This window comes from Dioscorea cayenensis, chromosome 4 (genome assembly GCF_009730915.1).
Source record: "Dioscorea cayenensis subsp. rotundata cultivar TDr96_F1 chromosome 4, TDr96_F1_v2_PseudoChromosome.rev07_lg8_w22 25.fasta, whole genome shotgun sequence".
Lineage (NCBI taxonomy): Eukaryota > Viridiplantae > Streptophyta > Magnoliopsida > Dioscoreales > Dioscoreaceae > Dioscorea > Dioscorea cayenensis.
This window is the reverse complement of record NC_052474.1, coordinates 3614683-3621598: the sequence shown is the minus strand read 5'-3', so window position 1 is coordinate 3621598 and position 6916 is coordinate 3614683.

Below are 6916 nucleotides of genomic sequence, written 5' to 3'. Positions count from 1 at the left end.
TATATTTAGAAAATTATTTTGGATTGCGTCTAAAGACTCTAAACTTGTTCAAATAAGTAGTATAATATTTTGCGGTTTGAAATTTTTAAAAAAGGAAATACTGTTTGATTTGCTTTGTTAATAATAAAGTCTTCAATTATTATTTAGTCCTTGTTCAGATATTCACATCTATTAAAAAGCTTTAAATTTAGTTATTATGTACATATAATGTTTTTATTGAACTATTTTAAGGGATTTTTTCAAAACAAGAATAATGCTGAGTTTTTAAATGTGAATATACCAAATTTTACATATATATTAAATCAATCATATTTTGAAAAGAAAATAAATCCTCAACTTTTTCAGACATTCCCCTATAGATATGAAATGTACTTGGAATCAAAATTATATTTTTATGTATATTTTATATGCATTGTGATTTTAAAAAAAAAATCAAAAAAAAAACACAAATAAAGTGATAAAAAAAAATTATAAATCCTTTTTATTCATGAAAAATGTTAAACATCCTTTTGTTTTAAAAAAACCAAACATCATTTTAAAAAAAATAAAACACTTAATCTTTTTTTTTCAATAGACAACAAATGCCTCTATTTAAGAGTAAGTCAAGAACGTGCATGTGTGCGGAGCAATACTCAACGCTACCCCATGCCCTCGCCTTGCACAGACATGGGATTCAATCTCAGGTTCTACCCAAAATAAATGTCTTTATGCAAAAGATTCGGTACTAATTAACCAAAAAACCGTTGGTTGCTAACTTTTAATTGTAAGAAAAAATTCAAAATTTAAGTATCAACCTAAGTTTTTCTATCATGTAAACTTCTCGAGCATAACAAGCTAGATGATGATGGGGATCAAACAAAATCAGACCTATCACATGAAAGGACCCAAAGTGTTGGACTAGAACGTAAGAGTAAAACAAAAGTCATGATGATTCTAACTCTAATAATTATTATTTTTAGAAATAAATTAAAATTTGATAGAATCCTTCCTAAATGAGAGACTTATGAGACCGACCAATTGGCCCGTCATATCACAAGCCATGTTGGGAGTAGTAGGTTGTGATTAACCACCATTGACTCTTTGTATTTATTATATTTTTTTAACAATTAAAGATAAAAAAATAGATAAATGGAAAAAACTTAGTTTGGACGGCATTGTTTTAATTATTTACTTCCTATTGGATTCTCAAGGACAAAGAGCACAGGCATTAAAAGATGCTTTACATTGGCTTTGATTGATCTTTATTACCAACCCGCACATGAGGAACTATTTAATCAGTTGGTTGAGTTTAGATTAATTTAACATTTATTGACTAAATTTTGTAAATATTGATAATATAAGATAACTTGTATTATTTATTTATTTATTTTTATACTCGTGGGATGAGACTTGAGAATGACACTCAATTTTGGCATCAATGAATGCGTCTACTATTTCCCCCTCTTCTAATTGTCATCAATAACTATGCAGTTGAGTTATTTTCATGTTATCTGTTTGTGGACAGCGCTAACTCATTGTTTTTTAGTTTTTTTTGGTGTTTTGTTGTATCCACTTTAAAAAAATCTAATTTATTTTTTTTTTATTGTCAAATCCTACTTTCATCGTGGATGGAATTTTAAGTGTCAAATCATATTCAACATGGTTCTCATGTTTTTCATTTGAATGTTAGTTTGTCATATTTTCTTATTTCTTCGGTTTATTTATTTGTATTTAAAAATAATAATAAGGAAAAAAAATAATTAAACAAATGTTATCAACACATTAATCTCTCAAATTCAACTTATTCATATTTATCTTAAAAAAAAAATTGACAAACATTATTTATTAAAAATGCATGCGGAACAAAAGAGGGTTTGTCACTATTGTATTTATATTCAAAAATTAACTGAAAAAGTAACAACCAGATATTTTAATTTTAATTTTATAAATATATTTATTTTTTAATTTCTTTTTTTTAATAATTGACTATATTTTTTGTCAAACAACTAATTTTATTGTGTAAAACTTGGTTTGTTAAATTTTTATTACTCAAAGTTTAAAATATAACCGGTGCAATGATAGTAAAGAAATCTCGATATATGAGAGAACTTACAATTAACACAATTTTTATAGTGCTGGATAAAGAAGCGTAGAACGACAATTAATTTTCAGTTGTGTACACTCTTTATCTATACAACGACTTGTCACATTTGTAATATATATATATTATTGCTTTGGTTATGCAATATCCAAGGCTGCGGGCTTCCACCTACTACAACAATAGAATATTAGAATAAGACAATTCATCGAACATTATAACATAAAATAAATTGAAAACAAACAACGCTTTGCCTTTCATTTAATCCGTACAAAAGTGTGCCAAAATACAATGCTTGATAGAGAATGAGAGAAAATAATGAACAAAGCCATTATTCTTTCTTTTTTATTATAGGTTTTGGCTAGACCTAACATTTTTTTATTTAATATTATTATGATATTTTTATTTTATTTTGATCAGGCCCTTGAATGCAAAGCACCGAACATCCAAATCCTAATCAAAATTATAATAAAGATAAAAACAAGGTTTTGAATTTTTGACATGATATATATATATATATATATATATATTACAAACAACCAAAATATATATTTTTATTATTATGTTTTAATTATATATTAGAAGAAAATTGAGCTCTCGACAATAATGACATGATAACTTAACATCTAATCAATTTTAAAATAATGGATAAAACAACTTTATTATTACTAATTAATTAAAAGTATTTGGGAATTAATAAATTTTTTTAATTTAATGATAAGTGATTTTTGAGTATATTTGCAATTTAATACATTTAAAATTTTGAAACTCCATAATTTAAAACTAAAACGCAAATTTTTAGGAAAAAAAATATATTATTCATTTCTAGTGACCAAATAAAAGGGCATTCACTTAGGGGTGAACTAGTGGGAAAATTACCTAAATGGACTCACTTCCCCACTTCAAATATTCATTTGCTCAAAAATGATTCATCACTTCTCTAATTATAGCATTTTTTTTAATTACTCTCATTTCAAGTTGCCAACTTATTTTTTTTAATCAAAAGTGAAGGAAATAAAATTTTACATAAACATAATTCCCCTCATTTTTCTCAGGGCTTCAAGATTTATTACATTTTTTAAAGATCTATACATACTATTAAAATAGATGTATAATCTACTCCGAAAGTGTTTCAAGGAATAATTTTAATTTTTTTTAATATTTTTTAATAACATTTAGGTTTTTATTTATATTACTTATAATATTAATAATTGAAAAATATTAATTACACATAATTATTTATGCAATAAATATCCATAAGATCTTTAAAATTCAAGGTATAAAATAGTTTTTATGGTAAGAGTTGTTTAATTATATTATTTTATACATGATATTGGCACAAAACTTCTCAAAAAATTTTAAAAACTCTATTGTAAAGGCAGAAAAAATGGCTAGTTAAAAATAATATTAATTTCCAACCTCTCAATATTAGAACTGTTACTTTTCTTGGCTTCCCCGTTTCAAACCACTTTTCCCTTAAACTGAAAAAACAGAGGAGCAAATGAAAACGCGGGAGTGAACGTGGGGAGCTGCCAACTTCCACATGGTGGGGTGCAACTTGTTCTTCTCTTTTCCTTTTCTTTTTTTTTTCTATCTCTCACAACTTGCTTCTGTTTGGTGAATAGTGATGAGCATTTTATATCACATGCATATATATATATATATATATAGATATATCTTTTGTATTAAGCAGATGAAGATTTCCGGGCAAGTTGCATGTGGCAAAAAACATCATTTCATTTAAGAAAAAAAACTCAAAAATTTTAATTTTCAAAAGAAAATTATATTTACTTTTTCTTTTGGTTGGCCAAATTCAACTCCATTGATGAGCTTGAATTTGGGTTGAGTGTAGGCTTAAGTGTAGTTTAATAGGTAATTGGAGTTTTTTTTAGCTTTTTTTTAATGAAGAAAAGTAAATAAATAAACAAAAAATGTGCACATGATATGAATAATAAGAATTTAATATAATTTTAAAAATAAATATTTTAGTTAATCACCGCGATCATAACGAAACAGTTAAGTCAAATTTTTTTTATTTACAAATTTGAGGGTTTAATTCACTCATAATGAATAATTAAGATGTAATAATAAAAACCAATCGTCAAGTTATCTATTGGTAACTTAGCCCCTGTTAAAACTCTTCACAAATAATAAAAACTCGAATCATTAATAACCATAGATTTTCAGGGAGTGTGAGTAGTAATTGTATCTAAGTGGTTTTAGTGCCCATATGTGTATGAATCCTGCTTTCATTAGTTCAGTCAAAATTTATTTGCGTCTTTGTTTTTTTTTAACAGTATAGTCACTCATGGTAAAATAAAAAAAAAATTATAATAAAAAGAATGAATGTTTAAATGGTTTATTCACATTATCAATATAAATATATATTTAAAAATAAAGGAGAAAAAGTATTGATCTATTTGGAAAAATATGAAAGATGTGTGAATTAAGTATTAGTAAATGTTTTGGAACTGGGACACAGAGAGAACGTGCAACTCATCCTGCCAGCAATGATTGGCAACTGTGGTCGCCTCTTGTGCCTTTTTGCTGGCTCTGTGCTACTACCCCCCTACCCAATTATTTCTTTATAAATTTAGTGTGGTTGTCCACACTTATGTCAAGTTTGAAAGGTTTTGTTATTGTTAGGGCATCTATTTGATTTCAACATAAACTATTTGATGATTTCTATATATATATATATATGAGATATGGTTTTTAGACAAGAACATTTATATTAGTTGTTTAATAAATTTGTCGGTGTAATCCCATTCACTGACTCAAAACCTATTCAATAAAAATTTATTCTATATTTTATTGTCTAGTAATTTTTATTATGCCTTTGACCCACTGATTTCTCATGAGCCAAGGCTGAAACTAATACAAGTTGAAAATTAAGAGTCCAATAAAAAAAATTTTCTCTTATATATATATAAATTTAAATTGAAAACCAAAGATTTAAAAATCGAATCGCTCGGTGAACCGGTTGGCCAATTGGTTCACGGTTCAACCTGTCCAATCGGTTCGACCGACCAGTTCAATAGTTTTCCATTTTTTAAATATATAAAATTTTTAAAAAAATCATAAAATTATAAAAAAAAAATCCAAAAAAATCAGAAAAATGTGGGAAAATAAAAATTTAATAAATGTAACTATAAAAAAAAAAATGAAAGTAGAACATCATCATCATCTCAAAACAGAACAACATGAACAACAACTTGTTTTTAAGTTGAAACAAGAACATCAAAACAATTTACAAGCTTTGGCATTAATAGATCAAATCAACAACAATCAGATCCATAAAGACAAAAACTTGATCACCTCCAAGCATATATTAGATCATATACTTTGAAGAAAAAGATCGCAACTTTCATCATCAGAACCAAATAAATCATGGATCTCAAGTCAGAAATCTAAATTAAAATTCACCAGAAAAACAAACAAAAAATAAACATCAAGACTAGAAACCATAAAGGGAAAGAGAGATATTGCAGAGCCCATGGATCCTCCGTTCTCGCCGTTGTTCTTCTTCTTCTATGTTTTGAGGCGCTCAAGCTACTATATTCTCCACCAAGAAAGCTAGAAATGGTCAAAACTAAAAAGGGGGTGAGAAGTCAGAGATGAGAACCTTGAGATCGTGGTCCGTGAGAGATAGTCTGTGTGCCACATTGAAATTTTTAATTTTTTTAAATCCGGTCCGGTCGAACCGGTTCACCAGTTCCCGGTCTAAATCCGGTTCATACTTGTTCGATCAAGAGCCGGTTCAATTTATATGGCTGAATCGGACTGGCGGCCGGTTCCCGGTTGAACCAGCTGGTCTGATCCGGTTTTTAAATCCTTATTGAAAACCACTTGTTAATACATTTATTTTTAAACAGGTTGATTCATTTATAAATATGCACATATATATTGTGTTATACTTATATATATATATATATAGATAAATAAATACAAGGAAATCTCTCATTTCAAATAATACTTGCAAAAACAAAATTCTAAAAGCCAATGAATTGCGTATAAACTGAGGCTAATTTATAACAAGTTATGCATATGCTGACAATTGAGCCTTGTCTGGCTGAATTTGTTGAATGTGATTGAGAACTAATTATACAAAAGTAATGTTGTTGTACTATCTTCCTGTCAGCCATACAAACATGCATACATCATGCTTGATCGTTCAAACATCATTAATGAAAAGGCCCTACAAATTACAAAATGTGACCATGGTGATGTGATTGGAGTTTAAATGATACCAAACTAACCTCTGATTAGGAGTTTGCTAGTTATTAACAAACACATATGTGTCATGATTTGTAGGACCATTTTGTTGGGTGATGATCCACAGCCAAGTTTATATGATATTTCTTGCATGGGGTGGGTTTCCAATTGTATCAATCATGGTTTTATTTTGCTGTTTTGAGTAGTAAACTAAAACTGTTAAACGAAAAATAATTTTGCCATGCAACTCTGGAGGAAGGAAGAATGACATCCTCTAACAAAAGATCCGTATATAATAAATGAACAGTTTTGTTATGATATCTATACTATACAAATATTCTATTGTTATATATATTACTATAATAATATAACTGATATAAGGATTTGACTATGGATATGCTCAATCATCATTCTTATAATATTACTAATTTTTTATTAATTGATCAAACCCATTTAATATGATTAAATTAATATATAATATTTACGCAAATTTCTAGCCAGCCAATATTTTCATTGTTTTCACCTTTATATAAAAATATTAAAAATCTAAAAAGTGCTTGACTAATTACCTCATTATAAATAAAAATATAATAAAATCACTATACGATAAATACTACTTGGATA